Genomic DNA, 25,932 nt, shown 5'->3' with positions numbered 1-25,932 from the left:
GGTGGAAACTGGGACAAGTAACAGGAGCTCACTCCCTTATGCGGTGGTAGGGATTCGAACTGCTGAACTGCTGACCTTTCTGATCGACAAACTAAGCGTCTTAGCCACTGAGCCACCACGTCCCTCTATAAATATAGATAGATATTTATAAAAATATATAAATGATTCAATTTCAGTGATATGTTATATTTTGCTAATTCGATCTTTATTGTTCCAGGGTAAATGGATACGGAAATAAGAACTATTGCCTGTACAAGTTTTGATCTGGCCCATTTGGGATACAGTTGAAGTCAAGCTAGAAGGACTTTTATAGCATGGCCTTTAGACACAGACCCTTGTTCCAAGGCAAATATTTAACATTGCCAAAGCCCATTATAAAAAGTCCTCAAGGGTTGGTAGTAGTTTACCAGATATTCTGTTTTGCAGTACTAGAAAAAAGGCATGTGTAGGTGGGATGCCCCATTTAAAACTCTATTCACTTTACTGATAAAGCTAAGGCATGTTTTCAGAGCATGCCAGCCTTGGCACAATTATTTCACTGAACTCTCGCTGTACTCCATGGGAGGGGAGGAAAGCTGTTCCTGTCTCTTTCTCAAAGAGAGATCCTATGAGCAATTGGTAGGCCAACACGTATCTCTCTCCCATTTCATTTTATATTTTGTTATATAACATCTGTGGGAATAAGACACAATAAACTGTTAGGAGCTCCATTATAAAATTAGACATGGAAACAATTAAAAGAATTGAAAAAAGATTCAGAAGACCTAAGGCCACCTCCTTATTTCGATTTAGGGTTGAGCTGTAACCTCACTCTTCCATTTGTGTTTATTTTGCATGTGTAGTAAATTGCTACCATCATTTGGGAGTGGCATATACATCTCAAATATAATTAAGGAACACAATGGTAATGTGCAAAAGACAGTTGGAGTCCACTTTCCCTTCCCTGTCTTTTACAACCATCTAAAGATGTTTGAGAGACTAGTGCCTCTCTGTGCTCTTCCTCACTAGGAGCTTATAGAATCTTTAGAATCATTCAGCCATCCTTGAGGTGATATAAAGCCTTCTCTGATTACTGTTATATAAGCACATCAATGAATTGATGATGCTAGAAGACAGTATAAATCACTAATGAAGAAATGACCTTGGTCAGCAAGGAGATTCACAGCCTTGGCATCACCAAAGGAAGAGCAGTTCTTCCATGCCAGATGAGCTGATTACATGCATGGATTAGTGAGAGCTATATACTCTCAAGTTGCTTTTAATACCAAGGGGTTCCTCTGGGAGATTTCCATAGTAAGCTCTTACCAGAAAACAGAACTATTCTAAAAACTCAAGTTAGTTTCAGAAACAAATATTTTCAGCCCAAAATTTTAAAAAAGTATATTATAGACACCCAAAACCCAATCTGGATATAGTAAAACCCTATATATCAGTGGTGGGTTCCTATCAGTTTGGACCAGTTCAGCTGAACTAGTAGTGGTATGATGGCCTGGGTCGTCATTGGAACCGGCAGTGACCCAGGCCTCTCACGCCCCTGAACTGGTTCTCCAGTCTCTTCTGCTATCGCTGTCATGTTTCTGCACATGCGCAGAGCAGTTTTCAGTCAACTTCACATGCGCAGCAATGCCCTCTCAGCGAACCAGCAGTAAACTGATTAGGAACCCACCACTGATGTCTATTCAGAAGTAAGCCCAATGCAGTTCATTAAATTTTAGAAAGGAAAGGAATGTTATTATGATTGTCAACCATCTCTACATAATTTCAGAACCTGTAGAAGTACAGGAAATCTAGCTAAATTCTGGAATCTCATGTGAAAAGTAATACTTGAAATAATTGAATAATTGAAAAAAAAACACCATTCATTTCATTGGGTTGGGTAGACTGATTAGAACTTCCTCTATTCCAGTTGTAGACTTCCATGTAGTTCTTAATTTGTTTAACCAGAGCTCCAGATCTCTGTCAAGGACAATGAACAATATCATTTATGTAAAATGCCATGACTCGAAAAAGAGGAATGGGAACTGATCACATTCTATGTCTCTCAAATTATAGTGATTCAAGTGATCCATCCAGCATTGATTAACCATTTCAATGTCTTGTGGAGAGACTGGATAGAGTATTCAAGTTTATTACTCTGAGCAGTCTGGTGAGATTTCTTTATAAGTTGCATTAAATAATGGCCTCGGGACAGATGCATTTTCTCAAAAAGATGAATGATGGAATTCCTTATAATATTGCCACACTCCAGATTCTGCTCTACTGCCTTCAGAAAAGAGCACACCATTTTTTAAGAGCACTCCTCCTATTCCACAGAACTCTCTTCTCAGTATATGAGTCTGAAATTTGTCATGCTTGCTTCCTGTTGAAGGGACTGTTCTCATTGCAAGTTCCATTCACATTGTTTCAAAATAACAACATGATTACTTGAAAAGGAAAAAAAAAAGCAAAAGCAGATTATAAAAAGAGCATACTTCATAAAACCCTGGTTTGATTTCTAAGAAATTTGGCATGTTTCATTCCAATAAAGCTAAAGAATGCATAGCAATTGAGTCCTTTCTAATCTGTGCATTGAAAAGTTACTTTCATTTATATTTTCTATGATACTAAGCAAAAGGCCAACGGAGCTCAGTTTCTCCAAATCTTATTCTGGATCTTATTGAATCTGACAGGACTTTCCCTGGAGTGACCAAGGTCTGATTGTCTTATTTCTGTATTTTGTATTAAGGCCCCGGTCTCTACATGTGTTTAGAAAGAATGTGCAGCTTCTTTGCACAGTTGCCAATGATTCCTGCTCCTCCCACAAGCAGCTTTTTCATCTTAAACTAAGCAGATAATTGCTTGTCAAAATGATTGATGTGATATAGAGCTGTCATTTCCAGGAATTTCTGTCTCTCTCTCACTCCCTCCCTCCTTCTCTCTTTCTCCCTCTTCTCTTCCCCCACCCCCCTCGCAATTACAGGACTTTTCTTCTACAGCTTCTTAAAGAGCTGTAAAATTTCTGTGTTTAAAAGTAGTAATTATTTAATGAATAGCCTTCCACATTTCCCTGTCAGTCCTTTGCTATTAACAATCAGTTGGTTTTGTCTCACTGAGTCGCAACTAAAAATATTAAAATAATAATAAAAAGAATGATCTTTACTCTAGTAGATGCTACACAATGTGTCTTGTGGAATCCTTTATTTGAATAACACGGAAAAGAGAAGGAAAGAATTAAAAACTTCAGCAGTCTTTTCGGCCCAAATATAAAAATGAAATGAGTGGGTTTTCAATCATTATTGGGCTCATTAAGATTTCCGCACGCTGCATAGGAATTTCTATTCTTTTAAAAACATGCTTTAATGTATAATATATTATTCTTAGCCATTAAGAGGAGACTATTTTACAACTTGTGCTTTTGTATGACTGATTGTATGGTTTTGTGTTGTGTGTGTGTATGTGTGCACGCGCAGGGCAAAGAGAAATCCTTGCTTATTTTATCTTCTGCAAATATTACCCTTCCCATGGCAGTCTGTAAATGTCTGTTGAGCTTTCAGAATTGAGGTCAGGGCTTTTACAAGCTTGAGTTTGTATCATGAACTGGAGCCTGGAGTTAATTGTACACAAAGAGACATTGTTGTTTCCATTAGAGGTTACAACACAATTGCATTTTAATTATTTGGTAACATTTTGCTCATTATGTTGTCCATTTCTTTTCTCCTTTCCTCACTGAGCAAGAAAATGTCAAATGTCTCTCCCTCTCTCAGCTCTGAACAAGAATGAAATCTAACCCTAATCAGTATTTATTCATGGCGGAGAGGCACAAATTGGAAACTTACAAGTATTTTGTGAATGAACATATAGCCCTATTTAGAGTCTTGAGTCACCCTTGGAAGACCAAAGCTTTGAAGGCTAATTTTCATGCAAAGTGGCTGGCAAATTTGGTCTATATACTATTGCTTCAGCATCCATGCATCCATGCATTTTTGTTTATTTATTTATTTAGCGTGTGACACTGGTACAATTAATCAAGAGACTACAATGTTGGTATGGAGACACATGACTACTGAATCGTTGGGTCTCTGAGACCAGCTTTACTTTAGAAGAAAATGCGACATCAGTGTTTTCAGGGGACAAATGATAAAAGATACATAAAATTTATGAAGTCTCGTCTGAAGTTGGGGAGCAAATAAAAAAGGTTTGGGTTTGCTTTGCTACTTAACCATAAGCATATCATTTTCATCATTGTTGTTAGTTACACTTGTCACTGCATTAGAGACATCATTAAGCTTCCTACAATCTTATTCTACTTTAAAAATATTGTCCTACCATTTTTTTAGCTCTAATAAGTATGCTCACTATGCATTCATTAAGCAGGATTCATGGCATAATCACTAGTTATAAGCCCAACTATTGTATTATCAATCAGATGATGTCAACCCCTTGAGGATGTCTGCACAAGTGTAACACAGAGATTTTTAAGGGGAAAAATTAGGGTTCTCACCAATAAAGGTATTGTTACCTCCAGTATGAAAGTTTGCCCCCTTCAAGCATTTACATATGCCGCACGGCCATTTTATTTATTTGTTTGTTTGTTTATCAAAATTATATGGCTGCCCGTCTCAGTCCTGTAGAGATTGAAGTCATTTGAGCACAAATGAGAGGAGCAATCTAGAACTACTGAGAAATTTCCTGACAGTTAGAACAATTAATCAGTGGAACAACTTGATTCCAGAAGTTGTGAATTGTCCAACACTGGAAGATTTAAAGAAGAGATTGGACAACCATTTGTCTGAAATAGTATAGGGTTTCCTGCCTGAGCAAGGGGTTATCCATCTAAGGACTAGAAGACCTCCAATATCCCTTTCAACTCTGTTATGTTGTATTCTAAGCATATTAGTGGAGGGGAAGGACTTGAGGGGGAAAGTTTGTATGAGAACTACTATTTTGGAATGTTGGATGTTAAGGAATGAACAAAACAGATTTCCAATGTTCTGGAGACCAGCGTTTTGGGTTCTAGAATAGAATATAATTCTTTATTGGCCAAGTGTGATTGGACACACAAAGAATTTGTCTTTAGCAATAGCAATAGCAGTTAGACTTATATACCGCTTCATAGGGTTTTCAGCGGTTTAGAGAGTCAGCATATTGCCCCCAACAATCCAGGTCCTTATTTTACCCACCTCGGAAGGATGGAAGGCTGAGTCAACCTTGAGCCGGTGAGATTTGAACAGCTGAACTGCAGAACTGCAGTCAGCTGAAGTAGCCCGCAGTGCTGCATTTAACCACTGCGCCACCTCGGCTCTCTTTAGTGCATAGCTCTCAGTGTACACAGAAAAACAAGATACATTTATCAAGAATCATAAGGTACAATGTTTAATGATAGTCATATGGTACAAATAAGCAAACAATCAATATCAATATAAATCATAAGGATGCAAGTAATAAAGTTACAGTCCTGCAATCATAAGTGGGAGGAGATGGGTGACAGGAACGATGAGAAGACTAATAGTAATAGTAATGCAGCCTTAGTGAATATTTTGACAGTGGTGAGGGAATTATTTATTTAGCATTTGGAAAAAAAACTGTTCTTGGATCTAGTTGTCTTGGTGTGCAGTGCTGTATAGCATCGTTTTGAGAGTAGGAGTTGAAACAATTTACGTCCAGGATGAGAGGCGTCTGTAATTATTTTCACGGCCCTTTTTTGACTCATGCAGTGTACAGGTCCTCAATGAAGGCAGGTTGGTAGTAATTGTTTTTTCTGCAGTTCTAATTATCCTCTGAAGTCTACGTCTAGTACCTCTAGTAGCTATGGGTCTTAACAATCTCTATAAGCATGTACATTAGAAATAGGATATAAGAAGCAGAAACTGGAGAGCCAGCTTGGTGTAGTGGTTAAGGCACCAGCCTCTCTTGGACCAGTCACTTTCTCTCAGTCCTAGGAAGAAGAAAGAGGCAAGGAATTTCTGATTTTTTTCCAAGAAAACTGCAGGGATTTGTCTAGGCAGTCACTAGTAGTCAACACTGACTCACAGATTTTTTTTAAAAAAGGAGTACACAGTGCCACGAAGTGCAAGTGAGTGAAAGTTTAGGCAATGTAGAAAAACACTAGAAGAATACTTGCTTGATAAACAGGTCTTGTCAAGTTATTTTTGGAGTAGAGTAGCACTTACATAAAACATTTTACCTCAGATGATCAGAATTCCTTACATTTGGGTTCTAGGTATGGTCATGGAATCTCTGTTTCAATAAGCAAATTCTAGCCAAACCAGCTTTCTTATGTGCTATCCCTTAAAGATTCCAAGATGCCAACACTTTGCTGTGTCCTGGTCTTTGGGAAAGACAAAACAGATGACTCTCAGTCAGAGCTTGTGGCTTATGGGAATTCCAAATGTGCCCTATTTTCAAAATAACCACTTCTTATAGGAAAAAAAAATCAAGGGTAAAATCTCTGGAAATCTGTCACTTCAGCCACCTCCTGTAATAGTGTATTCTTTCTTAGAAGTTTGAACTTAACAGATCCTATTTCATCCAGATATAGGAAGTCAGTAATGTTTAAATGCAAGTTGGAATAATATTAGGGAATAGCAATAGTAATAGCATTAAGATATTTATACCATCCCACAGTGCTTTACAGCACTCCTTGGCTGGTTTACAATGTCAGCATATTGCCCCCAACAATCTAGGTCCTCATTTTACCAACATCAAAAGGATGAAGATTGAGTCAACCTTAACTTCAGGATCAAACTTTTGACAGTTAGCAGAATTAGCCTGCAATACTGCATTCCTGCCACTGTGCCATCAAGAAGACCATAATATGGAATGAAAATGGCTGGGAATCTTGAACACTGGGAAAATGGTATTGCCTTCTATTTCTAGGTAAACTAAAGAAATTGAAAGACGTGAATAATTTTAGTCCACCTCCAGATGTTGAAGTCTTTTTTCCTTGATATTAATGCCTCAATGCTTCTGAATTCTGAATCATAAGGAATTCTGAATCATAAGGAAATTAGATGTCCATCTTCCTTTATGTGATAAATATTTTGCACCAGTGTGCTTGTCCTAAAGGTGCTTTTTCAAGAGGCAACTGGACTTTCTGGTTTTTCTTTGAAGATGATTCACTTCTCATCCAAGAAGCTTATTCAGAGATGAAAAAGCACCTTTGGGGCAACCATGACCATAGACATAGGTGTGCTTAAGCTCCACCCAGTTCCCTGTTGTTTCTTTGCTTCTTTTTTTCTTTTTCTGAATGACCACCACAGGGCCAGAGGGAATATCAAAATACATTTCTGCAGATAATTCCCAAAAGCATCTCTTTCCAGCCCAATGTTTTCCAGAAGCATTTTACTCCATTATAGGTACCCCTTGTTTGGTGACTACAATTAGGACTGGGAACTCAATTGCTAAGCATTGCAACTGCTATGCAAAAAAATAACATGTTCACAATGGCCTTCACTTCTCATTTGGCCATTAGAGATATCACTGAAGGATTAAGCAAAATATTATGTAATCATGACTTGCACATTTACTTCCATGTCCTCTATTAATTATGCTTGTCAGAAGCCAGTGTGAAGCGCAGAAATGGGGGTCACATGATCACAGAGATGCTGCAATAGTGATAAATGCAAAGGTGGGTCACAAAGCTGTTATTCTTTGAACAGTCAGTAAGTAGTGGTTGCTTGCATTAACAGTCTACAAAGTCATTTTGGCTGTGAATGATGGGATCTTGAGCCCAGTATGTGCAAGCATCACTGGGGGAAGCAGCTTTAAACGATTGTAACATAAAGATCAGGGATATTTATGCAGAGTGGAGTCATGTGTTAAAAAAAGTTGTGTGATCAAAGCTGCCAACTTGACTTTTTGGCACCCCGCCTCCAAAAACTCTTTGGCACTGACAGTGTCACTCTTATCCTATAATAGCATCAGCAATAGCAATAGCTCTTAGCTTACATACCACTCCATAGTGCTTTACAGCATTCTATGAGTGGTTTACAATGACAACATATTGCCCCCAACAAACTCATGTTAGCAGGTTGAATCAACCTTGGGCCCTCAGGATCGAACTCCAGACTGTGGGCAGAGTTCACCGGCAATACTGAGTCTAACCATTGAGTCAACAGGGCTCAAAATACAGAATACAGCACTGTTCACCAGAGTTCAGTGCTGTTACAAATGCACTGCAGCTGCTGTTAAAAGTATGCAAAAGTTTGTTTTGATTAAATAACCCTTCCGAAGCAACTTTATGAAGCATCGTTGGTATTTGGTTTCACACAATAAGGGTGCCTTGTGGGCATGCGCAGGGAATTATCAGCTTCTTTTCATTTGAAGCAGCTAATTGAGTCAGGCCAGCCAAGCCTGAAAACTGGTGAAAGTAATATCTCTTTGCAAGGGATAGTGTGTCTGTAAGGCCGATCAGATGCAATCACATAACACTAGTAGCTACAAGCTTGAATATTTCACATACTGCATTTACCTTAAAGAAAGAGCAATTTTCTTTTCAAATCATTTATTTCAAGAACCATTTATTTCATTTAGATTTTTAAAAAATCAAATTATTATTCTGTTACGAATTCAGGATCATGGCCTTTCCTGCTCTTGCTTATTTTGCCCCTTCTCCCAAGTTATCAATAAATCATAACTTCTCCAGATGACAGGTACAATCTGTGTAAGAAAAGTTTTGCTCAATTGCAGATTCCTCATTAATTAAAAAACAAACAAACATCCTCCCATTGTTTTCCCAACTTGATTGGCATTGTTTTAACAGCGGTTGCCTACAATGACTTGCAACATTATGCTGGAGAAAGAAACTGCTAACGTTTTGTATATTCCACGTCGAGCCTCTAGGCGGCTTCTGAAGTCTCTATCCCGTACAGTACAGTCTACAGCTGAATAAGGCAAGGAAGCAAGCAGGCAAGCAAGCAACTTACTGTACAGACATAATACATTGTACTAATGAGGTTGCAAGCTTTCTAATAAGTATGCAACCTTATAAATAAGTCTGTAATGTTAGGTAGAAGTTGTAGGATATCCAAACATAAAATACAGTGCTGAGCCTGATGTGGCATGTATTAATGTCTTCTTTTTAATAACTCTTATTTCATGGTCCTCAGTCTTAAAATTCTGAGCCTTGTCATTGAGGATATTCAGCAATCTCCCTCTAACTGTGTTTCCCAATCTCGGCCATTCCCAGGTGTGTAGACTTCAAGTCTCAGAATTCCACAGCCAGCATGGATAATGAATGAAAGTTCTGAGAGCTGAAGTCGAGGTACCTGGAAATAGCCAAGATTGAAAAACTTTCCTCTATATCCTTTTGCATTTGGATGCTCTTCCTTTTTCCTTAGGCAGTTTTCTTGTCCTCTAGCTCTTTTTTTATTTTTCTTAGGTCCTTGTCTCCTGTCCCATTATTTATTTCGAGATTCCCAATATTTCTTCCTTTGTTCAAGTAACTGGTTGGTCAATATGCTGTACCATTTCTGCATATCAAAGTCTAGGTCCCCTACAGAGCACAAGTAAAACAAAGCAACCCAGAGCATTGTTTATTATAACCCTGCAATTCTCAGCTATCCTAATTAGCGCATCATGGTCAGCCTGCATTGGATGCATGCAATACAACGAGGACAATACAAATAGGGCTAGTGAGAGCCTTTGGCTCTTTTCTCTCTTAACTATCTTCTCTAGGTTACTGCTTCTCTCATGCTTATAATAGTGGGAAAGCAGCCATTTCACTTATTAACATAAATGAAACTCAAATAATTCATCAAATCCACATTCTACATCTCTAATCATCAATTTTGCATTGATGGCAAATCCTGCAAGCCAGATGGTAAAACCAGTACATTTTCCTTTTGCAGTGCTCAGCAATGGATACTTCTTGCTGTCTTATATTTGCAATCATATTGGTGGGAACTATTTGTGGCATTGACCATTGGGGATGCTTAAATTCAATATGAAAAAACTTTGTAGTGAAACTACCTTAAACTGAACATTTTGACAAACTGAAGACCAGAAACAGCTGAATGATGCAACGTTTCTTCCAGTTTTCCTTTGTATACTTTATCAAGTGTATAAAACTGACTTGGTTGGAAAGGCTGGTGCCCCTAATTAGTGCCATAATAAAAGAAAGAATAAATCACCATGTCCGGCAAACTCCCTGGAGTCCTCCAGGCCTATGTACAATATAGATGTAAGGCGAGAGGAAGGAAAGCAGGGAAGTCCTACAGATTAATCAGATAATAAAGGAAATTCCTTAGTTCTTAAGACTGCCTGCCTTCTTGCTTTCCCCTTTCCCACAATTTCCCTCTCCAGAATATACAGTAGCTGAAGAGAACCTGAGATTCAATGGGAAGGCAATACTGAAGCTTCACCATGGCAAGACAGACAACAGATATAATTTTATCTCTGATTTCCACATGTATTTAAGATTCAAAAAGCACCCATTGCTCCAACATTTTGCAGGAAGGATTGTAAATGACTCTTCCCCTTCCCCTTTTTGTATAAGTTCATGTAAACATAGCCTAGGCTGAAGCAGGAAATATATGAATATTTGTAGAAGTGTGGATTTTGGCAGTTGGTAGTGTCATAAATGGCAAAAAGAAAATAATGCTTCATAGGAAGTTTGTTTTTTCTTATTTGGTGTTGGTAGCTTTCTCTGAACGTATAACTATTTTGTTGTATACATATCTATTGAAGGGAGAGGGATGGGTGTTTTCCTGTAGGCCTGGCAGGAAAAAGACAGATTAAAAAAAGGAAAAGAAATCCTGGTACTGGAAACATCTGGATTTTTAAAATATATATGCTTTGTGTCTCTAGAGATCTGGTGTTTTCATTCTTGCCAACTAATTCAGTCTTTCTCATGAAATTATTTGAGAGCAAGAGAATTGTGCGTCTGCATGTGTATACACATGGTTAAATACAGGTAATCCTTGACTTATGACCACAATTGAGCTGAAAATTTATGTTGCTAAGTGAGACATTTGTTAAGTGAATTTTCTTCCATTTTACAACTCTTCTTGCCAAAATTGTAATGTGAATCACTGCAGTTGATAAGTTAATAACATGGCTGTTAAGTGAATCTGGCTTCCCCATTGACTTCGCTTGACAGAAGGTTGCAAAATGATCACAGGAACTAGGGACCCTGCAACTGTCATAAATATGAAACAATTGCTAAGCACCTGATCATGGGGATGCTGCAATGGTTGTAAGTGTGAAAAATTGTCATAAGTTACTTTTTCAGTGTTGTGGTAATTTCGAATGGTCCCTAAATGAACTGTTGTAAGTCTAGAACTGTCTGTATTTTTATTCTTTTAAGCCTTAGGTTATCAACAACTTAAAGAGCCATTCTAAGTACCTTTATGAGCAAATAGTATGATAACTTGTGTAGATTTCAATACATCACAGCAGTGATGTCCAAAATGTCTGTCTGCCTTACGCAGAGTTTATTTGGCTTTTATACAGTTTTAACAAGCAAATCAAAAACAGGGGTAGCAACAGCATCTTATTGGTACATTTTACTAGTCAATCTCTAAGACCATCCCAGCCAGAGTTGAGGCTTCACATATCTAAAGGTTCCTGGTACTACCTGGTTCTAATAAACAGTTTAGGTCATCGGTCACTGAGATCATGGAGGTTTGCTGCACATGTCTGTACATAACCTTTCCTCTCTACTTACATCTGGTTCTGCTAATTAGGTGGGCTCATAGGTATTCAAGGTAACCAGCTACTGAGATGATGGCATTTTTGCTGCGCATGTCTTTATATAACCTTTCCTCTATTCCTACATCTCACTCTTTTTTATTTTGTTAGACAAGGCGTCATAAGAGGGGCAAAACTTTTTTAACCTGTTGTGTTACCCATGCCAAATTGGGGTATGCTAAATTGTTGGGTACCCGAGAGCCCTCCTTTTTTATTTGTTTGGGAAGACAGTCCTTAAAGGACCAATTACCATGTTCCACAATGGCTTGACCTGTGGAATTGTAAGGAAGCCCAAAAATTAAAACAATGTTCCACATTGTACAAAATTGCAAAAAGGCCAATGAAAAATAGGCCGGGTCATTATCAGTTTTTAAAGAGAAAAATTGACCCAAAATAGTAATTGCTGAAAAAAGATAAGAAATAACATGATTAGCTGTTTCTCCTGTTGAGATGTGTCCCAAAACACTCCTGAATAGGTGACAATAGAAACATGAATATATTTCCAGGGAGCCAGAGAGGGACCATAGTTGATAAGAGGCCAAACCACGGGGATTAACTTCTGTGTCCTGAGGGGGATGCCCCAGAACATTGGGGACAAGATGAAACAATCTGCTTGGCTCGGTCGAGTGGAATATGGCAAGCTTGTGCCAGCCCTCTGACATTCTGATGAAAAAATAGTAATTAAATGGATCTGAAAAGAGAATAGATAAAACATAGACAGCAGCATCCACATAACTGTTGCTTAAAGAAAGAGGTCCTGGAAGAAACGTATGTGAGAAACAAAGTATAAATGCTTTTGGTCTTGTAATAGTTGCTACAAAGTAAAAAACAAACATGACATTAGAATCAATCCTGGCTGTGATGGAAGCACCTGGAAAATCAAAAATAAGTTGACATACATAATGAAAATCAGAAATTTAGTTAAAAAGCTTGTTGAGAAAAGATTTAGAAAGCTAAAATAGCAGCAGCTAATTCTACGTATTGCAGGAACAACTGTATTGCAGGGTAGCAAACAGTTCCAGGGAAGCAATCGCTCCTCTCATTCACCCTCCATCTGAAAAAACAGTAAAAGCTTTCAAAAGCAAAGAAACGAAAACAATGGACGAATAGGGAAAGAAGAAGTCATTAAACACGCAAGCTGAGGACCTTTAAGCAAATGATATGAAATACAGCCCACATAGTCAGTTAAAGCACACTGAAGAGATAAGTTATTCTGAAAATAAAATTGAAAATCAGATTTTGGAATATGAAAAATAACATTAAGCAAATCAATCCAATTTCTGCAACAAACCCAAGGTTATTAATTCAACAAATGCCTGAAAAAATGGCAAAACATTTTGAAATGGGGTCTTTTTTTAAAATATTCCTATAGGCAGTTTACTAGTAAAAAACATCAAAAGAATTAGAGGACAATTTGTACGATCCACAAACTAAATGCTCAAAATCTCATTAATTTTTTCAACTGTGGCAAGAGCTATGGGGAAAAAAAATCACAATGAGATCGCTGGACTGTTTTCCTTTGGTCAATAAATCAAATAAAGAACTTAAGTAAATGTGCCGGCAAAGAAAAATACGGACGAACCCAAGTAAGGGTCCCCAGCAACTGCCATAAATTAATTAGCAAAATACCTTCGTGTACATTTAAAAAAAGAAAAACTGGAGCAAAAAAAGATTGCAACATTTCATGAACTTGTACTTTTTCTGGAGCAATCTGCAATTCATAAACACTTAAATCATTTTTTATTTCTGAAAGCCAATCAGGTTGTATCTTTGGGGCTCCAATTAAAATATCATCCATATAATGATTTAACAAAGCCAGAGTTGAGGCTTCAAATATCTAAAGATTCCTGATACTACCTGGTTCTAGTAAACAGTTGAGGTCATCGGTCACTGAGATCATGGAGGCTTGCTGCACATGTTTGTATGTAACCTTTCCTCTCTACTTACATCTGGTTCTGCTAATTAGGTGAGCTCATAGGTATTTGAGGTAACCAGCTACTGAGATCATGGCATTTTTTCTGCACATATCTTTACATAACCTTTCCTCTATTCCTACAAACCTGTAGTAACATGTATAAATATTTACACACACACACACACACACACCAGAATGTATAATCAAATAGAGACTACTGCTTACAGCCTTTTTTCTGCTGCTGTTATTTTACATATGAGTATGTACCACTGGTGTTGGTGGGCGTGGTATAGCTTTGTGGGCATGGCTTGGTGGGCGTGGCAGAGGGAGGATACTGTAAAATATCTATTCCCTCCCCACTCCTGGGGAAGGATACTGCAAAATCCCCATTTCCTCCCAATCAGCTGGGACTCGGGAGGCAGAGAATAGATGGGGGCAGGGCCAGTCAGAGGTGGAATTTACCAGTTCTCTGAACTACTCAAAATTTCCACTACTGCTTCTCCAGAATACCACCTCTGGTATGTACATTATATAGAAATGGAACATTAGGCTAACATACTCTCTTTAAAAGTATTGACAAGCTCTCTGCCTATATTGTGCAAAACTGTGATGCTGTGGCAAATTTGCATTGTTCAGTTTGTGGCCAAATAAACCATGTCTCTTCCTACGAATTTGTACAAGATTATGAGGCAAAGTTTAGAGGAGGCATCTATTGTTACCACTGCATGATTTAAACATATTTTTTGGAATTTATTATTATACACAAGCTTGAAGGATTTGCTTACATTTATTTGACATTGTGAAGGAGATAAAAAATAAAATCCACTTTTTTTCAGTTCAGCCATCAGAAATTAAGTATTGTATTTGAGAGCTCAGGTGATGTAGCAGTTTCATAAAAGATCAGCCCTACAAAAGTTCTCAATCCAATTTAAAGAGTTTCTTAGATGAATGTGAGTTATTATGATCATGTTCAGGTTTATTTGGCCTGAAAAAAGAAGAAGCAAAAATTACATGTTTGCAAATCTACAGTTTATAGAGAACCATCAGCCGACCTATATATATTAACTGGCCAAAAGCTGAACATAATAAATTTTCAGTCAATTAGTGCTTGCTTTCTATCATTTCAGTTTGACCTCTGTCTGAGACTCTCATCCTGCTCCTTTTGGATTTCAACAGAGTTGCACCTAAGCAAACACCCCTCATGCTCTTTACAAAAGAAAGATAAATGGCTAATGTTTCCCTCTCCTAGATTTTATATATTTTTCTCCCTGCAAACATATATTCCCTTTTTTGCAAAACAAGAACCCCATACATAGTTTGAGAGGAAATTATTTTTAAAACACACAAAGAAATTATATACAAGCTCTCAAAAGCTTCCCAAGCAGCATGGCAGCATTTCATATCAAATCCCTGGACTTGGAATGGTGGTGAGGTACTTTTTCTAATCCTACCAGTGTGTTAGTATGACAGGGGCCCTAGAAACTGAGAGGAAGACTGAGACCTTCAAGCCCAAGGAAATGATTTATTGATGTTTCTAAAGCAGCCAAATGCTTAAAAGGCATTTCCTTGTCCAAGGATAAAACTGCACTGGTACAATAATAGATTGCTATTGCAACTCCCCAATGGAATCATGTGATGGGGAATTAGTTGCTTCAGTGTAGCTGCTGCAGTAGCAGCTGGAAATTTTTTATCAACCTCAGACCTTGAAGACAGTATTGTACCTGATGCTTAAGTGAGCACAGATTAGAACCTCTGACAAATCCAGTGCAGCAGCAAAATAGAAGCCATGCTATTTCCTTTGAGGTAGGGAGCATTTTTTAAAAATACATTTTATACATTGTTGAAACATTGATCTACTAATTGATATAGATCAGTAGCTAGATCTGTAGCTAGCCTGGAAGGTGTATCAAAAGGCTATACAGTAGGTTTGTAATATTTTCATCATGATAGTCTGAATCGATACATGATGAAAGTGACGTCTAAGTCAATATGCAGTCAGTTCTGGAAGTAACCAGCACGTCCTCATCAAATCGGGAAAGAAAGAAGGCACTCTTAATTATAATTAGTTATAATATGTGTTACATTGTTGAGATTCTAATGCATGTTATGCTTTATACATTGCACATGAATTTATGTTACTATAGCTTCACAGAGAGCCAATTTGGTGTTGAGGTTAAGGCAGCAGGCTAGAAACCAAGAAACTGTAAGTTCTAGTTCCACCTTCAGCACAAAGCCGTGACCTTGGGCTATTCACTTTCTCTCAGCCTTAGGAAGGCGGCAATGTTAAACAATTTCTGAAAAACCTTGCCAAGAAAACTGAGGACTTGTGCAGGCAGTATCTGAGCAATAGACGCAATTGTACAGAAGAAACAAAAATAGTTCCATGACATATAGCTGTGCTGTACACCATCCTGCCCAATGCTATAAGAAAGATCATCAGGAGTCATTATTAATATTTAAGTAAAACTACCAAATACATGGGCTGTGTAATGCTGAGAAAATTCTCTCACTTTCCATTCCAAAGAACTTGGGTTACCTTAAACAACAAACTAAAGAATTTATCGTACTCCTTTGGTAGTCCAAAACACAGATGGTGAGCCACTTTTAGCTTGACTAGCCACTCCTTATTTACCCCTCTAGTTCTCCCTTCTTCTTTTCTCTTCTCCTTTCCTTCTTTTTATGGAATCAAGAGATCTGTAGGTATGCCTACTTATAAAGGTGTTCTTTCTTCTTCCAAATTCTGTCCTTTGATGTCCTGAGCACCAAAGAAAATCTCTATCCACTTAGAAAAGAATAAGTTGCAGCTTAAGGGATTTTTGTCTGATTACAAAAATTATGGTACAGAATTATGGTAACAAAAATATGAAATTTTATGGGAGATATTTTAGAATATTTGGCTAACAGAGTATATTTATTTGTGCTGTAGACTTATTTTGCTCGTTTTGGACAGGCATTGTATGAAGCAATAGATCTTTACCAAGTGCAATACAGATAATTGTATTGTTAATTCTGTTGCAATAATTCATGTCCTATTGTTTAGATATTGTAAAGCTACAATGTATTAATGATATGCAAAATTATTGAACTTACAGTACACTTTGTAGTGATGACATGCAATAAGGAAGTTGGGGAAAAATAGACATCACTTCAATGGGCTTCATTTTGTTAGTTAAATTTTCCATATTCTACTATCTTGAGTTTCCATGTTAATATTTGTAATATAAATAATATGGATCTAAAACACCAGGAGATAAAAACAAGAAAAGGCAGAGTTTTGATGGAAAAACTGCTCGGGGGGGGGGGGGGAGTAACACATTAGGATTATGCAAATCCAAATAAGTCCTTCACTTTGATTTTTGAGCAAAAGAACCCATACAAAGACTCTTTACATGGGAAAGGGTGCTTCATTTCTAATCAGTAATGTGGCTTGACTATGCCACTTAACCAGGCAATAATGGTTGCTGCTTTGGTTTGATATTAATGAGATGGAATATCCAACCAAGGGGTAGCTCTCTTTCTCAACCGTTTACTGATGCCTGAAGTAACTTCATGATTCAAAGTGCCTTGTCAAAGGAAATGATTTGCAAATAGTTATGGTAGTACGTAAGTTATGGCCATAATTGAATCTAGCAATTGCAGTCAGAAATCATGTTGGTTGTAAAACAAGTCACCATGTGACATGACCCAATTTTACAACCTTTTTTGCAACAGTTGTTAAGAAAACATGGAGGTTGCTAAGTGAACTTTGTAGTTGTTAAACAAGCCCATTGTTCACTATTAGCTGTTTTTTTCCAGAAACCAGAAATAATTGCCAGTTTCTAGCAAAATCATCCTATATTGTTGTCACGTGACTTTGGAGTATTGCAAATTGCCTTAAATATGGATCAATTGTTGAGCACCCAAAAATGTGGTCATATGACTGTGGAGGAGGAGGCCACATCAGAACTTGAAAAAAAAAGATCATAAATAGCTTGGTGTCCATTGTAACTTTGAACAGTCCTTAAGCAACTGGTCATCAGTTGAAGACTATCTGTATTAAATCATTCTAAGTTGATCAAATGCCTATATATGTAGCATAATTTCTAAAATGTCTTTAAAAAAAATTCTAAACAAGTACAGGAAAAAAAAACTCATTCTGAAACTGCATTTCTCTTCCAAAATAATTGATAGCTACAGTATAAACTTTCTGGTTCTGTGTAGGAAGTCTCATGAGCAAAATATGAGGATGCAGTGCTTTCTTCTTCTACTCCTGGCTGTCACGCCCATCTTTCACTGATATGTTTCCTCTGACATTGGAGACAATGAGTATTTGACCCTCACAATAAACTTATCTTTATTACTTTGTTTAGTTTGTTTTAAAGCCAATTTGATGCCAATCACAAATATCATGATGAAGTTAAGTTGAACTGGAAAAAATAGCAGAAGAAGGAAATACAATGAAGTCCTCTGGAGCAGTGGTGGGATTCAAATTTTTTTACTACTGGTTCTGTGGGTGTGGCTTGGTGGGCATGTCATGGCTTGGTGGGTGTGGCTCCTTCCCACTCCAGGAGAAGGATACTGTAAAATCTCCATTCCCTCCCCACTCCAGGGAAAGGATAGTGTAAAATCCCCATTCCCTCCTGAATAGCTGGGATTATAGAGGCAGTGAATAGATGGGGGAGGGGATAGTTAGAGATGCATTTACCGGTTCTCCGAACTTCTCAAAATTTCCACTACAGGTTCTCCACAACTAGTCAGAACCTGCTGAATACTACCTCTGCTTTGGAACCAACTGGCTCTCTGGAGCTAGTTGGAGTCATCAATACAATTTTGAAGACTCAGATGTCAAATGCATGGTTTGGGGAGGCTCAAAGAAATCTCCACCCTTATGAGTAAACCGAGAGAATTTGAATAAAAGGTTAATTGTTTTATGCAAACATTTCCTACTTTTTCTCCCAGCCCCTGGATCTTTGAACTGGATACACCACAAACTGTAAAGAAGAGACTTCAACATTAGTCAGAAAATAGTGCACATTTGGTGGTGTTTTTTGGCAGTACCCAGTTGACTGCCAAGTATCTCTCACTCATATGCTGTTGAAACCTGCCTGTGGACTTGCCTGGACTACTTACTGCCTTTCTGGGCCAACCTTCCCTTTTATTATTTGTTTAAAAATCAAGCAGTGTCTTCATTCTGTATCTTTGAATTTCCAGTAAAGATGACGAAACAAGTGCTTCACAGTTTAAACTCCTTTGATTAATTCACCATTAGATGAAAGTATTTCCCACTAAAGTTTTCAGAACCCAGAAATACCACTGTCTTGGATAGTCTTTAAAGTTTTCCTGAAATGTGATTGGTTTTCACCCTTCTCTTTCTTTTCCTTCCCCTTCTTAGAAAATGTTTTTTTTTTAAATGGAGAAGAAAATGTATAGGAAATCCTCATGGCTGAATGGAATCTTCTGATATTTTAAATATGGACAAGGAGTGGGTCAGAATACCTTTCACTTATGTATTAGAGCTGCAGAAGAAGCATTTTATTTTCTAGATGAATATAGAATATAATAACAGAGTTGGAAGGGACTTTGGAGGTCTTCTAGTCCAACCCCCTACTTAGGCAGGAAACCCTATACCACTTCAGACAAGTGGTTATCCAAACTCTTCTTAAAAACCTCCAGTGTTGGAGCATTCACAACTTCTGGAGACAAGTTGTTCCACTGATTAATTGTTCTAACCTTCAGGAAATTTCTCCTTAGTTCTAAGTTGCTTCTCTCCTTGATTCGTTTCCATCCATTGCTTCTTGTTCTATCCTTAGATGCTTTGGAGAATAGTTTGGCTCCCTCTTCTTTGTGGCAGCCCCTGAAATATTGGAACACTGCTATCATGCATATATACATGTATAGGATATATAACAATATCTTAATACTTTTTTCTTATTGTTCTGGTTTTTTAACATTGTAATGTTAAACAACAAGAACAGTTGGGAATCAAATATGTAACTATCTAAGTAAGTAAGTAAGTAAGTAAGTGAATAGAGAAAGAAACATGACTGCTGCCTGATTTTAGACAGTTTACATAGATAAAGATAATAAAATCACAACAACGCATATTATAAATAGGAAAACAATGAAAAACATATTCAACATAGTATTATTCACATTGACATTTTAAATACTGGGTATATTTCTAACAGTATCCATACAACCACCAGTCAAGCTACTGATAAAGAAAGCAGTTTTGTTTGAAAGTTCATTCCACTAAAAGAAAGATAGATGTGAGGCACCACAATGCTTTTTACCATATTGCTGCTACTAAGATTAATATTAGTTTAACCTTTGTTCACATTTTATTTTAACCTTTGTATACAATGTTAAGTGTCTTTTTTCTAATGTACATTGAGTAGGTCACTAGGTTAAAAAGAAAGTCAAGGTTTATAGCATTACAAAACACCTGGAGGGAACTGGATCTTCCAAATATATTAGAAGATCAAGGTCTTAAAGGGTAGCAGGGTTGGGTTCCTGCCAGTTCTAACCTCTTCTATAGAAGAGGTTCCACAAATCTACAGTGCCGTTTAGAACCGGTTCCAGCTCCCTCCCCATGCCCATCTGCACATCAACAAGATGAAGAGCAAGAGGAGGAATTCTGGGAGTTGAAGTCCACATGTCTTAAAGCTGTCAAGTTTGAACACCCCTGGGTTTTTTTTTCTAAAGGGTTAGGGGTAGAAGGATCATGTAACTTGACAATTTTAAGACTTGCGTGCTTCAAATGCCAGAGTTTCTTAGCCAACATTTTGGTTGCTAAGCAAGAGCATTGTTAAGTGAGTTTCACCACATTTTACAAGTTGGCCACGCCCACCCAGTCACATGGCCAGAAAGCCACTCCTACCCAGTCACATGGCCAGAAAGCCACTCCCACAAAGCAGGCCACATCTACAGAAGAGGTTCTAAATTTTTTTAAAACCCATCACTACAGGGTAGGTAATAGAACATACATGTCCATATGTACCAGTAAGTCTCATTGGAATCTAAGGTGCATACTTACTGTTGGAAATGTGGATCCAGTGGAACTGTCTTTTCACTTCTCTGACCACAAGAGACAATGAGGTACAGAAAGAGTGACAAAATTATTCTTGTTAAATTGTCTGTTTGTCTCTTAATCTGAAGACATTTTCTTTTCAAGAACATGTAGAAGCCGCACTGGATATTGGACATTAATACAATTGAGTGAATCCAGAGATACAGTATTTCACGAGAAGAGGACTCCACTCCTCTGCTCACAACAGAATCCCTTATGCCACCAGACATGAAATTTTAAGTTTAGACAACTTAGAACTACACCACCTTCAGTCTGACCTAAGTGTAGTACATAAAATTATCTGCTATAATGTCCTACCTGTCAATAACTAATTCAGCTTCAACCACAACAATGCATGAGTACACAATAGATACAAACTTACGGTAAAGTGTTCCAAACTCGATTGCAGAAAATACGACTTCAGCAACAGAGTGGTCAACACCTGGAATGAAACTACCTGACTTTGTGGTTTTGTCCCCAAACCCCCAAAACTTTAACCTTAGACAGTTTACTGTCGACCTCACCCCATTCCTAAGAGGTCTGTAACAGGCGTGCATAAGCGCACCAATGTGCCTACCATTCCTGCCTAATGTCCCCTTTTATTTGTATCCATTTCATGCATTCAAATCAGGTTTATACATATATGTTATCTAATACATGCTTGATGAAATAGATAGATAGATAGATAGATAGATAGATAGATAGATAGATAGATAGATAGATAGATAGATAATAGATAGATAGAACACATGAGGGAAAAAGTGTTAATATCCAAGGAGAGAAAGCAAGGTCACAGGAATTAATGAGGAAGGAACAAGCCTTTAAGGAAAAAGAAGGTTTTGGTAGACCATCCATCCAAGAGTCAGCCATAGGAGCTTGTCTTCCCTGCTTGGATGGAGCCAAGTATAGAACTGCTTGTAGAAAGAACTGAGCTCCTCAATGTTTGGAGCTAAAGGTATAAAGAAGGGTTTCAGTTGTTTTCCAGTGTATTCCTCTGAATACTTTGCATAACTTTAGGATATGAATCATCTCTCAATGTATAACATGCATGTATGGCACGTACACACACTGTGTGTGTGTGTTTGTGTGTGTACGTGCCATACATGTATGCATATTGTTGTGGCCCAACAGTGGCCGGCTGAGCTCTTGGTGGAATCTGACAGCGATGAACACTATGGGACTGCCCTGGAGGCTGAGGAAGACTCGGGGGGGGGGGGGGTGTGTTCAGAGTCAGAGCAGGGACTAGAGATGCCTGTTGGCCACCAGGTGGTATCTGAGTCAGGAAGCAGTGAGGAAGAACAGAGAGGGTTGTCCCTGAAGTGCGTATGCGTAGGGCTGATAGGAGGAGGGAGCAGCTTTGGGAAAAGGCTCACAGAAGGAAATAGGGACATGTGGCTACTGTTTGGCCCCTCCCAAAGAGCTTATAGGTGGGGCAATGGGAGGGGAATTTTGCAGGAAAAAACAGTTACAGTTTGAAGAATTCCATGAGTTCCGTGAGCCTTGTTTTCACAGAGATATTTTTCTGGGCTCCTATTCAAGGTGTGGCTTACCTCCCTCCTTAGTCATGGCAGACAGCCAAACTGGCTTCAGTATAAATTAGAGGCTTGGGACAGAACACATATAGAGATTTTATATATATACTGATCTAAGAATTACTCAGCATTATCAATTGTGTTTATTTTTCCCTACATTATTGGGTGAGCAAAATGTAAACTTTCTGAAAAATGTCTTCATCATGTATTTAATCCCCTATTTTGAATGTGTTCTGATTCTTTAACCTGTTTTATGAAAAAAAAATCATCATTTTATTGTGATGCGGCAACAATGGAGTTATAATAAAAAAAACCTGATATCAAAATTGTAAAATATTTTTAAACTCACAAATGCAATAAGATGAGAGTCAATAAATAGCATTGCCATAATTTATTAAGAATTATGGCAATATACTGTATGTATGTATGTATGTATGACATGATTGCAGTGTTCTGATATCTCAGGGGTTGCCACAAAGAAGAGGGAGTCCAACTATGCTCCAAAGCACCTGAGGGTAGGACAAGAAGCAATGGTTGAAACTAATCAAGGAGAGAAAGCAACTTAGAATTAAGGAGAAATTTCCTGACAGAACAATTAATCAATGGAACAACTTGCCTCCAGAAGTTGTGAATGCTCGAACACTGGACATTTTTGATGTGGTTTGCCAGTGGCCTGTGGAGCTGACAACAGAGTCAGACAGTGAGGAGGTTGGGGAGGAACATGGGGCTGTCCTGGAGTCTGGGAAAGGCTTGGATGAGGGCTCTGCATGAGACGAAGAGGCCAGGGCCATCTGGGAGTTATGTGCTGCCTCCAGAGCCTCTAGAGTCGGACATCAGCGAGGCAGAGGAACAGGGAGATCCTGTTCCCAGTGCATGCATGTGCGGAGCTGCCAGAAGGCAAGAACAGTTAAGGCAAAAGGCAACAGTTAAGGTTAAAGGCTTGGAGGTGATTGGCCCCTCCCATAGGACATAAAGATGGAGCAAAGGCATGTGAGCCTTTGCAGGAACCAACTTTGTTCATGCGGGTCGGTTTAAATTCTGAAGCTCCATTTTGACTCTGTGCTCCTTGTGGCCTTGCAATGCTAATTGCCAATTAGGTCTTTGGTAGCATTTCAAGGGAGATAAAGGTGGGTACTTATCAGCCTTATCCTGAAAGACTTTGGCAGACTTCTGTCGGACTCTTTTGTGACTCATTACGGACTGTGAATGAACATAATTTTCAGCCGTTGAAATAAAGAGAGTTTTTGACTATGGGTGTACTTTTTACTGTCTCTAGAAGCCTAGGTCGGAACAGTTTTTAAGAAGATGTTGGATATCCATTTGTCTGAAGTGGTGAAGGGGGGAATAGAAAGGAGTAGAATTGTGGAATGTGTTGTTGTCATTCTTTTTTAGAAGCCAAAGATCATCTTTTGTCTCCGCACATCTGCACCTGACTGGAACCAGCTGGGTGGAGATGACAGTGTGGAAGAAGAAGATTGGACCATGTGATGGATTTGTGGGTGTGGGGACAAGATCATGAATTTTCAACTGGGTAGGAATCCGATATAACTTCCAGAATTGGGATTCCACAGATGTGCTAAGATGTCTGACTTATTAAATTGGAACTTTAAGGATTGTTTTGCCTTGGACTCTGATTTAATTCTGCATGATACTTGGAACGCTGACAAGTCCTTCAAGGTCCCTTCCAACTCTTTTATTCTATTCTATGTATGTATGTATTTGACACTCACAAATGTATCAGAGCTTACTTGTGAATGACAACATTCAACAATTATGCAATAATGAACAGATTTTGTTTTTCCACATATATTACTGTAGTCTTTAAAAGTGTGTGAAGGAAGAAAATGAAAAGAGGATTCACACGCTTTAAATATATAATTTTAATTCTGCCATTAAAAATTGACTTTAATCCAAGAATAAAATTCTATTTGGCCTTGCAATTTGCCATCATGTATTGACTTTTTCTTCTGCGTCTAAGGAAATTTGGTTTGTAGGGTTCTTAAATGTCTTTTGAGATCTCCTGTTGCTTTTTATTCAATCTGAAGTGTAGGTTTATAAAATATACAAATTAGATTAATTGTTTATTGATATTGTCTGGTTAAACCATACACCTGTGTGCGTGACACACAAATGGATGTACATGCATGTACACTCATCCAGTCATACAGAGCCTTGTCTTAGGACAAAGCTGTTCCCATCAGCATGCAAAGAACTTTCTTGTCTGTCAAAGATTATCTGCATCTTTTCAATCACTTCCTTCCATTGATCTTTTTATGTCTCTCTTTTAACTTATGCTGTTGCTGATATTCAGTGACAGGAAGAGCCTGGCTGCACATTAATCCCTTGATGGCTATCTGAAATCAGTCCCAAGAGCATTAATAGCAGTTATCTAGTGGAAGGGGAACTTGTTATGGCATCATTGAAGAATAGACCTCTAATTGGAGCTAATCATGTGCACAAGTCAGGTTTGAAATGAAAGTATTGATTGATTTTAATCTTTACAATGGAATTTTGACATTAACATTTACACATTTTTATCCAGATCTCATAGGCATTCTCCCCCAAAGATTCCTTTTAGAGAAATGGCATTCCTTTATTGTAAACTAAACTGAAGGGTGACTTTTCTGTGTAGTTTCAGCCTTTGCCTCTGGAAAGCCAAAAATCAACTGGCTGGTGTGTGCATGCACTCTGGAGCTGACTGCCAGCTTGCCGGCAGACATGGTTCCACATGCCACCTTTGGCATGCATGCCATAGGTTTGCCAACACAAGGCTAGGCAGTCCTCTGTCTAGGATCCTTTGTATTTCTCCAGACAGCAGGGGATGAAAAGGCCCTTTCAAATATTATGATAAAAACTAAGTTCTTCTTCACCATATCTACTTGGTTGTAAGCCCTAATAAGGTCATTGGGTTGATTTCCGAATGGGCGTTTATATAAACTCTCATTACATCCCCTTATTAAAAAGGCAGGTCATCTAATTGCTATTACATCAGCCAGCCATATGTGCTAGCTTTCCAAGAAAAGGAAAGCTACCCTCCCTTTGCAAATTCTGTATAACTTTCTGATAACAAACTGTCAATGGGCAAACTGTAGCTTAGACATAGAGCACCACAGGGACCTGCCTTAGAAAATGACTCAGCCAGAAGCCAAATGTGCATCATTGTGTATTATTTCCTTATTTTACATTTCTGGAGTACCTATGATTCTTTTTGTTAAGTTCTCACTAACAAAAGTGAAATTTCTCCTGTTCCCCAATGAACTTTGTCTCATGACCTTTTCTTTGTTATGGGAATTAACTATCCCATACACTGAAAGAAGTATCTTCCCTAAAGCATATTGGCTACTGTGTGACTTCTCCACACTATATTCTGAGCCTCAGTAATCACTTCAAGTAGGGGCTGAGAAGAGGTGTATTGCTAAACCTTAACATGGTTTCAAAGAATTCAAGTTAACCATGCTAGCGTTAATGTGGAAAATGAATTCATTCTGTGTATCTAGCTGTGGGTACGAAAGCTTAATATATGGATCTCTTCACAGACAGCCTGTCATGCTTCACCACTATATTTCCATCACTACCGACAACATAATGGTGCTCCACCATTCATGTTCCAATGAACACCTCAAATCAGGCAGACACATAACAGATTAATTAGGGGGCTTGGTAAATTGAATCCATGGACTGTAATTACCAACACTCAAGACCTGCAATTTCTGTTTTAATTAAAATAAACAGTGTGAAGAAGCTGACATCACAGCGGAGTAACCAGCATA

The sequence above is a fragment of the Thamnophis sirtalis genome, unplaced genomic scaffold (genome assembly GCF_051295495.1).
Source record: "Thamnophis sirtalis isolate CommonGarterSnake01/CBP01778 unplaced genomic scaffold, rThaSir2_p1.2 scaffold_7, whole genome shotgun sequence".
Taxonomy (NCBI): domain Eukaryota; kingdom Metazoa; phylum Chordata; class Lepidosauria; order Squamata; family Natricidae; genus Thamnophis; species Thamnophis sirtalis.
Note: the sequence above shows the minus strand (reverse complement) of the source record.